At 52.5% G+C, this 15,874-nt stretch overlaps 1 long non-coding RNA gene across 6 annotated transcripts in view; it reads left to right on the forward strand.

Annotated features, from left to right (window-relative positions):
• The window catches only part of LOC124971791 (uncharacterized), a 291,699-nt gene that overhangs the window by 5,949 nt on the left and 269,876 nt on the right, over window positions 1–15,874 (forward strand). Inside the window, exons 3-4 of one of the 6 annotated variants that reach the window (XR_007106366.1) lie at window positions 3,065–3,223; window positions 3,985–4,270. The exons of the other annotated variants lie outside the window; for them this stretch is intronic. This is a non-coding gene — a long non-coding RNA (uncharacterized LOC124971791). Of the gene's footprint in view, window positions 1–3,064; window positions 3,224–3,984; window positions 4,271–15,874 lie in introns of those variants that run through there. 6 annotated transcript variants of the gene reach the window in all.

Genomic DNA, 15,874 nt, shown 5'->3' on the forward strand with positions numbered 1-15,874 from the left:
TTGCCCACATAGATTCATTCCGTGTACTGGATCCAATCATTACCTGAGCTCTTATCAAAAGAAACATCCGAAATGCCAAAACGTTCAGTGATTCAACTACCTCATTTCAAAGAGAGAAAGTAAGGCTCTGGGTGGACGGTTGTTCCTTGGTGTCCCCTGGAGATTGGTTCCAGGACGCTCTCAGTCGCCATAGTCCAATGCCTGGTTGAGTCATTGCGGTCGACCCTGATTATCTGTGGGTTCCACACACACAGATCAACCAGCCGCAGACAGAAAATATGTTGTAAAAATTTGACTCAGGTTAAGCGTGTACACCCTTCCTTTCTTGTCTTTGTTTCCTGCCGATGCAGTAGAATGGCGATTCGCACAGCATTTCTGTTGTATCGTGATGTAAGTCCAGCGCTCATTGACGTTCGTAGGCAGTGTCCATGTGGAAATGTCTTGCCTTTTTATATACGGGACTTGAGCTTCCACTCATTTTGGTAGCCTTGGGTGTTCCCAAGGTCTGGGTCCTAGATCCTAAGATGACAGCATGTTGTTTTGCAAAAGGCCTGGCTTTCCCGAATGTCCATCCCTGTTGATTGGAATCCTACCGTTGATGATCGCTGTATTTATTGCCTCCCTCCCGCACGCCAGCCCTTGATGCATTTTCTCAGGTAACTTATAACAGTGATGAGAGACCACAGACGCACAGCAGGCCTTCCCCGTTCCAAAGTCTGCACAGGGGCCTGCTTTCCTTACATCCTCCCCAGAGGGAGCGAGTGAAGCCGGGGCTCTTCCTGCGTGTCGCGCAGCGCCACTGGCTACCCCGCATCTCACGCTGCCTTCAATTCTCTCTCTGTCTCTATACTGGGTGTTCATATTTGCATATTTATAATTTTACTCAATAGTGGTAAGAGTTCTTAAGAGATGTGTGAACTTGTGTATATGTAGCTTGTAGAGAATTTGTCTAGGTCTTGGAAAAATTAAATAAAAGCAGGCCTACCAGTTAATGAAAGCTAGCTTTCCCCACGGATCAATGACAACACCAACTCTTTCTGATACCCTTGTCCCGGAAGCTGGGTCATAAAGCAGGTTATGGGACACAATTTGTACTAGCACAGTGTTATAAGAGGCGATGTGGTAATTGACCAAGGTCCTGAGTTGAAATGAATCACGAGGACGTGATTCCTACTTCTTGGTTCAGAGTCCATTTAGAGCAGGGTCAGTGTCTCTTGGTTCTTTGTCAGCATCTTAAAGTGAGCAAGAAACATTAGTAAGTGTGTCTTACGGTCAGGATTCTTCAACCTGCATGTTTCAGATGTCTAACTCGCATAGCAGAAGAAAAGATGTGGGTTCCGTTCAGTGAGAAGTTGGGAAGTTAGGGCTACCTATGGATGCGGCGGATCCAGGCCCTCAGCGAGTGCTGTCAGCTTTGGTCACATCTCTGTTTTTCTCCTCTTGCTTTTATTCTGAAGGCGGGACATCCCCGAGAGGCTGCGAGCCTTCCTGCATCTTCTCAGCTCATTAGTGGAAAAGTCCTCTTGTCACTGTTTCCCTCCAAAAGGTAGAAAAGACTCTGGCTAGCTTTGTGTTGCTGTAACAAAATACCCGAGGTGATCAGTTGGATAGAGACATTTATTCTGGCTCCCAGAGTTAGAGGTCAGTTCTCACTTGGCTGGTGAACATCCTGGAGGAGGGTGTGTGGTAGGGCAGCCTGCTCACCTCAGGTGCTCAGGAAGCGGAGAGGGGACGAGTAGGGGCTGCAGCTCCCACATCTCCTCCCACATCTCCTCCAGGGCCTGCCCACGTGGTGGGCCGGCTCCCAGCCTGGCCCTGCCTCTCAGAGGCTGCACCACCTCCACAGCACTGGGGCTGTGTACCTGGACCAGCTCACAGGCCTCCGGGCACTCACGTGAAGCACCGTCCTCTGCTGGTGTTAGCAGGTGACGCCCTTGGACCCTCAGTGTGAGCAGCCGGTCCACCCTGGGGTGATGGAGCCCGGGTGGGAAGCCCGCAGGCCTTGCAGACAGCGGGGGATCGCGCACGTTGGGTGGGTTCTGGTGGTCAGTCCGTGCTCCTTGGCATGAACGTTGCCCCGCGTGGAATCGGCGTTTGCGGGTGGGGCTTTGTGGCGTCTTCACGGGCCGTGCTGGATGAGAGGAGGTGCGAGGCGCGCTCACCCGGTCTGCGTGCGGAGGCACGTGGTCCCGGTGCGGTTCCCTGCGGGAAGCCGCGGCGCTTAGAATCCTCAGGGGGATCTCATCCTGCAGATAGAGCCTAGGAAGTAGCTACCTGGGGGGTGCGCGTGCTCGACGGCAGGACGGGAGACACCAGAAAGCACGTCCTGAGGAGGCGAGGCCCCAGATCCTCTCCTCCTCTCTTTCCTAGAGCCTCCACCCGAAGGGGTTTGCAGAAAGCACGTGGTCAGCGTTTGATGGACGTCCACGCAGGTTTTCTCGGGGATTTTTTTTTTTTTTTTAACCAACAGTGAATATATTGCTAACAGAAACTTCCAGTAGCACTCCTTGATCTTCGTCTTAACTGACAGCACAAACACACCGTCCTAGCCTGAGCTTGTAGACACGTTGCCTGTTGGACAAACCTCAGGAAGAACAGGCGGTCGGGACATCTGAAGTGGAAGTCATGGTGGAATTCCAGAGGGACCTAGGCTGGTGTGCACGGGAGGCTGTAACCTCCCGAAGACTCGGAAGCCTCCGTCAGCGCGGGGACCCTCAGGGAAGGTTTGTGCTCTGGGACAGTAGTTGCTGAACTGTACGGAAGGGTTCGGATTTTTTTTTTTTTCCTGGGGTTAAACTATTTCCCCAGTTCTGGTCCAGTGTAAAATAATGAAAACGTAGACTTCGCCCTCCGGCCCTCCGCGGATGAAGGTCGGCAGGGTCAAAGTTGCTGCAGCAGCATTCATTACGGGAGGCGCCCGTCTCCACGTAGTCCTGCCTCCTGTCCGCTCTGCATGTCTGGGTTCCCACACCGGAGCCAGCCAGAGCCACTGAGGTGGTTATTTTAAGCACCAACCTTTCCTTCCAGTATTTTTTTTTTTTTTTCTCTCTTCTCACCTTGACAGTGTGTGCTCGCTCGCGTTCTTGGCCTGCTTTACAAGTGCCCTGTTAAGAAGCAAACTTAGAGGAGCCACATAGAAAACTCACTTCCCACTTAGCAACTCCAGAAGCCAAAGGCACCCAGTGTACTGGAAGTTCAAGGTTCTTCAAAAAGCTTTTTGCAGGTAAATGAATGGAGCTGGAGACTTATCATGCTGAGTGAAATAAGCCAAACCCCCAAAAACTAAAGGCCGAATGTTTTCTCTGAAATGCAAATGCTAATTCACAATGGAGGCGGGCTAGGGAAGAATAGGGTTCCTTTAGATTAGGTAGAGGGAGTGAAGGGAGGGAAGGGTGTGGGGCAGGAAGGAGAGTAGAGTGAACAGACATGATGACTCATGTGCATGTGTGACTGCATGACCATGTGATCCTGCAACATGGACCATCAGAAAAATGAGAGATGACCCTCCATTTATGTGTGATCTGTCAAAATGCATCCATACCTTCTGCTGTCATGTGCAACTCATTAGAACAAATAAAAAAATTTAAAGAAAACGAAACTTCTGTGTTCACACGTATACACTCCAGATAGTTTTATCATAGAAAAAAGTCAGATTCTGTACAGTATGAGCTTGTTCACAGGAGAACTCTTGAACGGGAACCCGACTTGGTTTCACCATCCTTTGAACACAGGCAGGCAGACGTTCATGTTACTAATGTTAGAAAAGAAGCTAAAGTAGCATTTTTCTTAATTGTTGAGAGCAATACTTTCCAACGTCAGAGAGGAGCACAAAGGCTCAGTGGCCCCGGTTTTTAACAGGCAGACCAGCTGTATTTTCCTCAGCTGTTGCCTTGATCATGGCCATCACCGGTCATTTCTGTAGCCTGCACCCTTGCCCAGCGTTTGGCTCATGTCTGGTTTTTTTTTCTTTGCATTCTGTTCTAGAATGACAAATCATCGCGGTGTGCAGTGTCAACGCTCTCTGTATGTAGTTTGATTTGCTTCATATCTTATGCCGTTGAAAGAAGTGAAGCGTCACCTTTGTGTTGGTTTGGATGTTACACGTGCCTGGCGTTGACCGTGCGCTGCTCTTAACCACCTGTTTTCGTCAGCCTTTCCCCTGCTGTGGCTAAAAGATCGGACCAGAACAATTCTAGGGGGAAAAGTGCATCTGAGGGCTCGTGCTTTCAGAGGTCCAGTCCACAGACAGCTGGCTCCATTCCTCGGGACGCAAGGTGAGGCTGAGCCTCATGGCGGAAGAGCGTGGTGGAGGGCAGCAGGTCCCATGGTGGTCAGGAAGGAGGGAGGGACTCCACTGGCCCGATGCAGATGGAGACCCCTGACATCCACCTCCTGCAGCCACCACTCAGTCGGGTGAGTTCACCAGCTGGGTCACAACCCAGTCACCTCCCCTCTGAACCTTCTTGCATTGTCGTCTCACACGTGAGCTTTTGGGGGACACCTCACATCCACACCATGTCACCCCCTTACAGACGGGGTGCACTTAATCTTCCTGAGGACCCACGAGGGAACTGCCTGTCCGGCCGCCCTCCGTCAAGGGTGGCTACCGGAGCCGCACAGAGACCAGGCGGGTCCTCGTGGCCACAGAGCAGTTCTCCCCAGGACCCCGCCCCTGTCTCCCAGCCCCCGTGCATGTGCGAAGGTCTGGAATGTGCCAAGACAGGGAACCCGGCAGCGGGGAGCAGCGTCCAGAGCTTCTCCTTTCCTCTGGGGTCTGCCTCCCTCCACCTGCATAGATATTTGCATTGCCCTTTAGTTTCTCCCTAAGGGAAGAAAAACTGAGATCGTAAATGATTGGCATTTTCCCGTTTACGTGGCCTTGACGCTGGTTTAAAGACACGTCTCAGAGCGTGGAACTAGGACGTGGGATCCCTGCCGTGCAGCCCAACACGGAAGGGCATTTCCTTCTCACCGGACAGCGTGCGTGCAGAGGGAGCTGGCGGGCTTCAGTCACCTCTTGATCCAGCACCCTGAACCTGCCGCGTGAGGAAGGATGGAGAGGAAAAGGAGCTAGAGGGTTTCCTGGGGACCCCCACGTGTGAGTCGGAAAGGGTAGACGAGGCTTTCTTGGTCGCGTTGTTTCCTTGGAGTTCGGGGTGATGTGTTTCAGAATTGCTTGGAACCAGAGTGGTTCAGATTTCAGATCTGAAAAGTTTTGGGAACGTTTGCCCCTTCCTAATGAGGTACGGAATCATTAGATAGAGGTAGGTGCCTTGGTCTGTTGCACACTTTTCTTCTGGTACATTTTGAAGCTCGATTGACACACACGGTGAGCACCACAGCAGTGCTCTCCGCAGGTTGTCTGGGCAGCAGGGGTGCAGAGCCCAGAAGGATTTGCCGGCTCCAGGCAGAGCTCAGAGCCTGTCCTCTGATCTACTGCAGTAGCGAGAAGTGAACAGCCTGCTCCCATGACGTGCTCTGTGGGGAAACTTACCTGTGCCTTCCCTCTCGTTACCCACTGACTGTTCTCAAAGAGTTGAGAAAATCTCTGCTCCCTGAGTTTTTCCCCCAAGCAACTGGGTTATGAGAGTAGCAGGGAAGGGCAGCGGGGGCTCAGAAGTGTTTGCCCTTGTTAATGAGTGACATGGAGAAGAGTGGTAATGTGTCCTTCAAGGTGACGTGCATGACCCCACCAAAACTGACCCACAGGTGTCTGACCTGTGTGCGAAAATCGGTTGCCCGGGTCTTCAAGATGTTTGTTGAGCTCAGTGACGGTTTCCACTGGCAGGTCACCCACGGGGAGCTGGGATCCCCAGGCTGGGAAGAGCCCAGGAGTCTCAGGGTCAGGTGGGCCTACTCCTTCCAGAAAGCAGGACCCCCGGGCTTTCCCACCCGCCGGGTCGTCTCCTCGGAGAAGGCGGGGGATGGGGGGGGCTTCCAGATCATTTTACACGTGTTTCATCGGGTGCTTTGTGTCTGTGGTTCCTGATCAAAATGAAGCGTGGAGGCGTCAGACCAAAGCACATGGGCTCAGCACTGGTCTTCTTCTCCCTTTTCCCTCACGTCTGTTACCTTGACCCTGCGGAGTACTTACTGATTTCTAGGGTAGAAGCATTTGGTTCTGCGTAGGTAGCTACTTAGACCATTTTTAATGTTAACTTTTATTGACTGTGTTCACTGAATTACCTGATGGTAGTTACTCCATTCAGTCCACTTTGTGGACCCATCTTCTTAAAATGTTTTTTAGGTGAAGAAAATCAAATTAAAAATGAGAATGAACGTCATTAATGCTCACTGACGGGCGTCAGAGTCGCACAGTAACGAGCCTCAGTACCTGGGAGTTAGCTCTCCAGGTTAGAGTTCTTGCAGCTGGAATCTGCAGGTCAAGAACATAGGTGCTTGTATGTGTCGTAGGTCAGAATACACTCCACTGTCGTGTGTCTAAAAAGAACGAATAAGAAATAAAATGTAGATGAATCCTTATGAAAAAAGAATTTTTAAAAGAACATAGGTACTCCAACTCTACCTGTGCACACGCATATATACTCAAAGGGGGGCATTTACTTTATGAAAACAAGTGTAAGTTCTTTGTGTTCCTGTTGGAGGTTAAGCAGGGGGTTGGTTTGTTTTTTAAAGAAGCAAAATATTTCCCCTCAATTCCAAAGAAACATGTTCATCAGAGAAAATTTAAAAGACATAAATACAATGTTGATAACCCATGAAAACTGCACACGTATCTCCATGCATATGGGTAAGCATATTTTTAAATTCACTTTGTAGAAATTTCTTGCCCTAGAAACCTGAAGCAGTCCATAAGAAGTTGCCAATATAAGATGTAATCTAACCAGAGAAACACCAATAATTTGAGTGATTGTATGTTCAGTGATGTCCTAGTATTAATTCTGTGCAGCCCACTTTGCTTTTAGGCACCTTATCTATAACCCAGATTTACGGGTGTCATCCTGGGCGATGGTCGTGAATGAGAAGGGCCCGGTGGTTACGTTAGATGTTCTCGTTTGAGAATTTTCAATGTTGTCTCACCACCCAAAGGATTTCTTACCTCCGGCTAACAACCAGCGATGCCGGAATTGGTGTCTCCGTGAGTTACAGCTTCCCAGGAACCTTCGTGCTAGAAATGTTAGTTGTCTGAATGACAAGGCGGTCTGGAAAGGACTGTGTTTTCCAGCACGCCTGTCAGAACTTGCAGCAAGCGGGTTTGCAGCAGAGCCGGGCTGAGAGCTAAGAATTCTCTCCGTGATCCGTGAAGGCGTGTGTTCCATTGTGTTTACTGGGCACTGGTCGAAAGCGCTGGGCACGCTGGCATTTCCCTACACTGGGTATGGGTGGTGCTGAGTGTGTCCCAGAGAAGCGTATGTGATGAATGACCCCGGGGGGCCGCCGTCCATGGCGGGGGATAAGTGACAACGGCCCTGCAGTCCAGGCCTGTGAGTCTCAGGTGGGAGGCAGAACAGGACCGCGTGAGGTCCCACCCAGCCCAGGCCCTGGGGTCAGGTCCCACGTGGACACTGTGTGATTCTTTGGCCGAACCCTGGTCGGGGGAATTCCAGTGTGGAGGTGGGGGAAGAACTGAGCAGGTCCCTTAGCTGGGACTCTGTCACAGTCCCAGAAAAAGTGGAGGCTCTTTGGGAATTGCCTCCGTGGGTTTAGAGGTATTTTGTGGACTGTCCTACAGAGAGGAGAGTGGTGGACATTCGATGTCATGCGGGTCTTTCTCTCTAGACGAGGGTGAACCGGGCAAGGTCAGCCACCTGTTCCTTTCCCCAGGGTTTTGCCTAGAGGCAGGCATGCAGTAGATGCTCAATAAGTGCTTATGGTTGTCTGTCTGTAGGATCTCTGACAGAACCATGCATGCGTCACTGGGGATTTGTGGTTCTGCCCCAAATCCAGGTAGTTCTGGGTGCCCGGAGCAGGTTCTCCATGCAGCTTGCGAATTGGTCATGTCAGCCCCAGACCCTCTGCAGCCAGAGGCCCATCTGAGTCAGAGGGCTGATTGTGGCTGCATGTGCAAAGGCACTGCTCGGGCAAAAGCCATCCACAGTTAGACCTCAGAACTCAGATACGATTCTTGAAATCAGTTTGCTGTGCGTGTGTGTATGTGTGTGTGTGTGTGTGTGTGTGTGTGTGCCTTTTTAGTTCATTTTAAAATACTCAATTACCACGCCTATTGATAGTTGTCCATGTGTACACACACCTGGACCACAGGTTTCATTGACCTGTCTTAAGATAGGTCAGCCTCTGTTTTCCCTCGCTCATGCAGACTGCTGGTTTAAATTCAGGCCCTCCCTCCTTTGGCTGTGTGCCTTAGGAAATTTACCTAACCTCTCTGTGCCTCAGTGTCTTAATCTATATGTCATGGGTAATGATTCCGGTCAGATCATAGAAAGTTCATAAGGCTGAACAAGTTAACATATCTAACAAGCTTGGGATGCTATTCGTTTTAATTAATGCGTTATTATCCTAAACCATAGCAAGATGTTTATTAATATTCTATTATAATATTAATATTAATACAATATTAATTAATATTCAATATAATATAATAAAAACAGAGCAGGCTCATATCTTGTTTACTATTTAGCACGAAGCTCTTTGATTATCTTTAGTATATTAGACATATTGACAAATATCAACTACTAAAGGGAGAGTGAAATGAAAGGGCTGAGGTGGCAAGTTTGTAACTGAGCAGTGCTTTCCTTTCCTTGAGAGCGAGGTCCTCAAGAACTCCAGTTCCTCGGAACCGAATGCATTTTAGAATTGCAGTTCCCTTTTCCTGCAGTTTATGGATCTGGCCTTATTAAAATACTCGTATATTGGAGCTAATGTGGCATAACAGATTTCATTTGCACAACCAGGATGACACAGAGCGTGTGCTCTCTTCTCACTTTCTCTTGTCACACACCTGTGTCCGGCACCCTGATGGAGGGATGGACGAGCCAGGCAGGTCTCATGACTCCATAGAAGTTTGCAAATAAATAAACTCTTGGGAAATGAGGAAGTGATGCAGTTTGGGGACAGAGTGTTTCCTGAGAATTGATTTTTCTTAGCGTTTCCTAGAGTTGGACCCCTGCCCTCGGTGGGCATGTCTGAAGTGGGTGGCTGGTTTTGGACCTGGTGGCTTTGCCCGGGGTGCAGCCTGGTACCTGTGAGGGGGCACTGAGCGGAGGCAGAGGGGGTGGGAAAGCTCATCCTCTCCCTGGAGTCTGGTCCTGGGCCAGCCTGCCGGGGACTACCCGAGATGACCCCTCTGGGCGGTGTCTACCTCGTGCACTGCCTTATTTGAACTCTGTTCCCGTTTGGTTGATTCGAGAGGGAGCAAGGTAAAGATTAGTTCAAAGGGATTCCTGATAATTCAGCTTGTGTATTATCCTGCACAGAAAGTGTCTTAGTGCATTTGGGCTGTTATCAGAAAATGCTGTGACCTGGGTAGTTTGTAGACAGTAGAAATGTCTCACAGTACTGGAGGCTGGAAGTTCAAGGTCCAGGCAGGGCAGACTCGGGGCTGCTGAGGCTGCTTCCTGCTCACAGATGGCGCTGCTCCTGGTCCTCACAGGGTGGACGGGCAGGGGGCTCTCTGGTCTCTGTAGAAGGATCCTGGTCCCCTTCCTGGGCTGCACCCATGAGCTCAGCCCCTCCCAAAGCCCCACCTCCAACACCAGCTCCTGGTGAGGACTCAGCACAGGAACCTGGGGACACACACTCAGGTCCCTGCCCTGCTCAGAGGGCTGGTGCATCCCTGTGTGAGTCTCCAGCCCGGGACTGACCAGACCCCCCAGCCCGGGACTGATGGACCCCAGACCTGACCGCTCTCAGCTCCGCAGGCTGCAGCCCAGGTCCAGGCGGGGCAGACTCGGGGCTGCTGAGGCTGCTTCCTGCTCACAGATGGCGCTGCTCCTGGTCCTCACCCTGTGGGGGCCAGCACTTGAACATACGTGTTTTGGGGAGACCTTGGGGCTTATCGTTGTGGCCGTGGTAGTACTAGAGGGAGTATTGACGATGGTAGGAAGGGAGAGCAGGTGGAGGAGGAGCAGGGCAGTACTAAGAGGTGGTGGTAATGGTGCTTGTTGGGCACGTCTCGGAGCCCGTCCACGTAGATTTCTGGAAATCCAGTGAGGCGAGTATTAATATCATTCCCATCTTGGATTGGATGTTCTGAGAGTTTCCGTTACTTGTCCGTTGAGTCAGTGAGTGCTGGAGGTCACGTTCAACCCACGCAGCAGGAGGGCCCGACCTGCTCTTACCTGCCGCCCTTTAGGCTCAGGACGAGAGCGATGACTCTGTCGTCCTTGGTCTGACTTCACAGGATGCGGGGAGTCTTCCTAAGCAAGTTTCCCCGTGTCTAAAACACTGATCGTAACAGCCGACTCAGCTTCATCATTGGGTTGATGTGAGAATAATAAAGACCAAGGGCGATACTGTTGATAAAATACCGTGAACAAGTGACGGTCGTTATTGGTATTCAGTGTCTTGTGCTCCATGCGATAGTGGCGCTGGTCAGGTTTCTGGGTGATCAGCTGATAAGGCAGAAAGGTCACTGGCTCACGGTTGTAGAGGTTTCAGTCCTGGGTCTCTCTGTCCGTTGCTCTGGGTCTGAGGCAGCAGCTGGTGGGACAGACCTCCTCAGTTCACGGTGGCCGGGAAGCAAGGGCAGAGTGTAGGGGCTGGGGTCCCACCGTCTCGTTCAGGGGCACCCCCGGGGCCGAGGCCCTCCCGCTAAGCCCGCCTGTCGACAGCACCATGCCGAGGACCTTTAACAGGTGGACCCCTGGGGTCACTTCCCACCCAGAGTGTAGCAGCTGCAGCGGGCAGGCACAGAAATCCACCCTGGCCGGTGCCCCGAGTCCAGCCTCCGGAACCAGCTGGACAGGGTGGTTGCTCCCGACCCCGCTGTGTGTGGGTGTCTCTTGTGGGGAGCGTGCCAGAGATCCCCCCGTTCAGAGATCTCGTTCCCGTGATCTGGGGTCGCACCGGGACACACGCACGTGTACGTGGTGCATTTACGCGTGTGCGTGCGTGTCTGCAGGTGATGCGTGCGTGTGCTTTGCGTGTGGATGCCCGCCTTCTGACCGCATGATTTCAGCGTGTTGCCGGGGGTGACGGTGCTGGAATTGGACGGGCAACTGTTTTCTGATCCCGAGGGTGGCCGCAGTTTGGCTGGGCCCGTTCCAGCGGACGTCTGTCGTCAGCGTCCCGTCTGATAAGGGCACCCTGCCCCTTTCCTGTGGTGTCACAGTGCAGGTGATCAGTTGTGTGGTCCCCTCGCTGGTGAAGAGAATCTGGTTCCCGTCTGAAACGGAATCCAGTACAGCGTCTGACCTGGGCTTTCAGGGACTCGGCTTGGACCCCTGTCCAGCCCCCTACGGCCAGGCGGATGCTGTTAGAGACACTTCAGAGGACAGCTTTTGCACAGTAACGAGAACCTTCAGAACAGAAGGCTCTGTGTCCCCGTCTCGGCCGACTCAGCATTGCCACGTGGAGGTCCTGCGTCCGTCCTGCCGACGCACTCAGACGGGGAGCTTGTTGGGGATGAGCCAGTCAGAAAAGAAGGTCTCAGGAAGCCAGCCTTGCCTTCTGGGACTACGCAGTTCAGCCTGCAAACCAAGACGTCGCAGTTCAGCTCTGCAAACCAAGACGTCACAGTTCAGCTCTGCAAACCAAGACGTTGCAGTTCAGCTCTGCAAACCAAGACGTTGCAGTTCAGCTCTGCAAACCAAGACGTTGCAGTTCAGCTCTGCAAACCAAGACGTTGCAGTTCAGCTCTGCAAACCAAGACGTTGCAGTACAGCTCTGCAAACCAAGACGTTGCAGTTCAGCTCTGCAAACCAAGACGTTGCAGTTCAGCTCTGCAAACCAAGCGCCCACAAGGGGCCTTGCCTGTTGGGGGCTGTGCCAGCCAGAACGGCGCCTGATCACATCGGCAGTGAGGAGGTTAACTGACATACGCACACTCAGGTGATTTATCACTGGCCGTATTCAGTTAAGTCCATGTGCACAACGCGTGCACAGGTGTTCCCGAGCACGCCTGCTCGGGCCTGCTCGTTTTAACCTTTGCCGTGATGGGTCAGCTGGCTCCTCGTCTGATTGCAACTGGCGTGGCCCCGCCCTCCGCCTCCTGGAGGGAATATAAGCGGGCAGTGGGCGGGGGCACGAGAGTGAGTAAGTAAGGCACGAGAGTAAGGAGCGGCAGTAAGCAGAGAAGCCATTAGCAGAAAGGAAGAAGAAGAGGCAGCAAGCAGATAGAAGCAGCGAGTAGGGGCAGCGGCAGAAGGCAGATCGCAGAGCAGAGAACTGAGAACACATCTTTAGGTTGCAGATCACAGACCGCAGTACGCGGGACGCATCACTAAAGCACCTAGATAGAGGCACCCTTAGTTCACAGGATGCAGGACGCACCTTGAAGCAGAAGCAGCAGAACTAAGAAGACGTGGATTTCTGAAAGTGTAGTCTCTCTCCAATAAGCAAAGCCTCTTTCTCTCTCCTCTCAAAGCAAGTAAACCCTTGTTTCCTCTGTCCTCTATACCCGCGCAAATCGTTGCTGCAGGCGGTGACAAATACCCGCGGATTTGGCACCGCAAAGAGCCAGTGACACGTGCCTGCTTGTGGAGTCCAGGGTCCGCCTGGTCACCAGAAACCCCGTTCCCAGCCTTGCAGGAGACGGGAGCGTTGGCCGGTCTTGCTCGGGACTGTCCTGGGTGGACCTCACAGATGGACTCTGATGTGCTGGAGGGTGGACTGTGAAGTCGCACGAGAGCCTTCGCGAACCCTGCGGAGACTTTGCCCGTTCTCAGCACATTAGGGCTGTTGGGGGGACTCTCCTGGGCCTCCGGTGGCCCCTCCAAAACAGGGGAAGCTTGTTATTTGCAAAAAGACAGCTATGTTCTTATAATTTGCTGCTTGAAAAGAGGAAGGTCCATACGTTTCCCAGGACACTGAGGAAACAGGGCCGCTGAAAGAGACATGGAAGGCCGTTCCCCCTGTCCCCGATCCTGCGGGTCCTGCCGCATGCCCCTCTGCCTGCTCCCCGCAGCACACCGGTTCCTCGGTCACATCCGGGCCACGCTGTGCTGTTACGATTTGTTTGCAGTCCGTCTGTTACTAGACTGGAGAGCAGAAACCGGGTCAGACTTCTGTTTGCATTTTCTTCACTTAGCAAAGAAATGAACACACCTGGAGGTACCAGAGCCTTGGTTCAGTTAATGACTGTCGACAAGACAGGACGCTGCTCGCTGTCCAGTGCAGATCCGGGGCCCCAGGCCTGCTCGGTGGCCTTGGTCTTGGCCGACGGCAGAACGCTTGCGGCTGCTCCCTGTGAGGAAGACACGCAGGCGTTCAGCGGCTGGAGAGGATCAGCCCCTCTCGTGCCTCCCAGAAGGAGCGGCAGGGCTTACAGGATCTCCCTCAGGGCCATCAGCATGAGTTAATGACCCCGAGGACACCGAAGCCATCTGAGTTCAGGGACTTCCAGTGGGATGCCTTTGAACAGAAGTAAACGGAAGCCCACGGGCGCCCACCTTGGAGCAATGTGATCCTGAGGTCAACCCAGGATGACCTGCCAGGGAGATTTGAAGAAGTCCTGGAAAATGGTGACTCACGGAACCCGGAAAGGATTTCCCTGCGTCACACACGCAGTTGTCACCCGCCCCCCCACCCGGGTGAAAGCGCACCTCCCTGCGGTCAGCTGGCGGAGGGGAGCCCAGAGCCTGCCCGTCTGCCGGGCCTTCCGCACGTCTTGCTTCCCGGGATCCATTCCTGAGCCCGGGCTTCCCCTCCGTGGTAAAGGGAGGTGGGCATCGCAGCGCCGGACGCCGGAACAGAAAGGTGCTCCTGTTGAACTTTCCAGCAGCCGCCCCTCTCCAAGCGCGCATTGCAGGGAGCCTGAGCCTCCTGGCTGGGTTGGGTTGTGCCTGTCCATGAACTGCCAGATGGCCCTGGACGCCAGGGTGGCGCGTTGGTCCCGAGGGCTGTGGCCTGTGCACCCACACCCTGCTCCTGGTCACCGCAGGAGCAGGGAAGCTTTAGGACCACGCCGGCTTCTACGCCTTCGCAATTTGTAATGTTTACAGACGGCTTTGGGGATTTTTCTCCAAGGATAAATCAATCCCTTTAATCTCGTTACCATCTATACATCACGGAGCTGCTCGGCGCTGGCTTTTTGCCGGTTTACAAGATGACGGGAACTCTTCCTTTTGGAGGCCAAGCCGACACGTGATAGAGGAATCTGCCCGGAGCCTCGGGTTCCAGGAGCGTATCAGACACGCCACGCACGCTGCAGCCACAGCCCCAGCCCCAGCCCCACCCACCGTGTTGTTATTATTATTATTATTTTTAACATGAATAGGGCTTTGGGACTGTGTTGCTCTCCAGGAACAGGATTTTGGAGGGGTATTTGTTACAGCCACAGAGAGCTCACTGACACGGGTGTCTGGTTCCAGAAACACCCAATTAGAAAAGCAGATCTCAAAAAATGAAGGGTGAGCTTCGCCCTGGGAAGAGCCGGCAGAACAGCCCGATCCAGTCCCTATTCTCGGTCTGCCCTTTCTTTTTCACCTCTGCTTCAGGAAGGGCAGTGGATATTCAAAGCCCTCCGTCATCCCTTTTGGAGAAAATCCTGTGAACGTACATAGGTTACAACTTAGGGAGAAGTAATGCTACTTCCTGTGCCTTGGATAAAGGTGAGCGGGCTTGTGGTTTTCTAAGAAACAGGAGCGATGTTAACTCGTAATGATCTTGGACAGCAGCATTCGTTGTAACGGGAAGATATTCCATATAAGTGGCAGTGAAAGAATAATTACCTAATGCATCCATCCTGTTATTTCCAGTTCTTCTCAGCCATATTTTTAAATGTTAAAAAAAAAAGAAAAAAAACTCAGCCATATTTTAAAAGGAGGTGGTTCTGTCCTTGTTCTGTTTTCATTTTCAGGACAGATATTTCTGAGATGACAAAAAAAAAAGCAGCCTACATTCTGGCTTTTGCACAAGCATTTGAGTTACATGTGGCAGGCGTACACTGTTTTCTTCAGTCAAGTCTGCTCTGTGTGGCCACAATGGGATCCAGTCCAGGTTCGAGAACGACGAGGGAATCAGCTGTTGGGTTAGTTTCTCAAGGTGAGCCCGGTGGACCTTCCTGCCCTTCCTGCAGCCGGGAAGTCAGAGTCCGTTTTTAAAATGGCTTGACACGGAGTCCCAAGTCAGTGTCCCACTCGGAAATCCACATGTATTTCCAGCCCTTTGCTTTTTGGCAGAGACGTAACTTCCTGTCCCTAGGAAGCTAGTTGTAAGTGACCCAGCGTCCTCTGTCTGCTTTGTGCCTGATCCCACAACCATCGCCAGTACCCTTCCTGCCCTCTGCACGGGTGGTAGGTGGTGCAGTGGCTCACAGACTGAAGAAATCCCAGGTGAAGATGGAGTTGGCACGGCTCAGCTGCTGAACACCCCAACTGAGCAGCCTAGCGCACTGTGTCTCCCTTGGTGACATCTCGCTTGGTGACCTGGGAGGTGGAGGATGGAGCTACCTGTCACTCCACTCGCCTGGGAGGAGATCCAGATTCAAAACTACAGAGGTGGGGCCTCCGCTGAACGCGATGGCTTTTGCACTGTCATTGGGTCCAAACCCTGTAACTTGGATCCCCGTCTGTGTTCCGTAGACCTGTTTGCTCTGCTTAGTGGGAGATTCAAAGCTCGATCAAACGCACTGCAGAGCTTGGTGACTTGCTGGGGCTCCTGGTTTGTCTGTGCGGTAATTGGACAGGAATCGACATCCCTGCCTCTTCAGATCAGAGCCTGTGCCCACCCTCCATACACGGGGTGGCAGCTGCTGTCTGGGCTGGAGTCGACTCTTGCCTCCCTAGTGTGGGCA

Source organism: Sciurus carolinensis, chromosome X (assembly GCF_902686445.1).
Source record: "Sciurus carolinensis chromosome X, mSciCar1.2, whole genome shotgun sequence".
In the NCBI taxonomy this organism is placed as follows: Eukaryota; Metazoa; Chordata; class Mammalia; order Rodentia; family Sciuridae; genus Sciurus; species Sciurus carolinensis.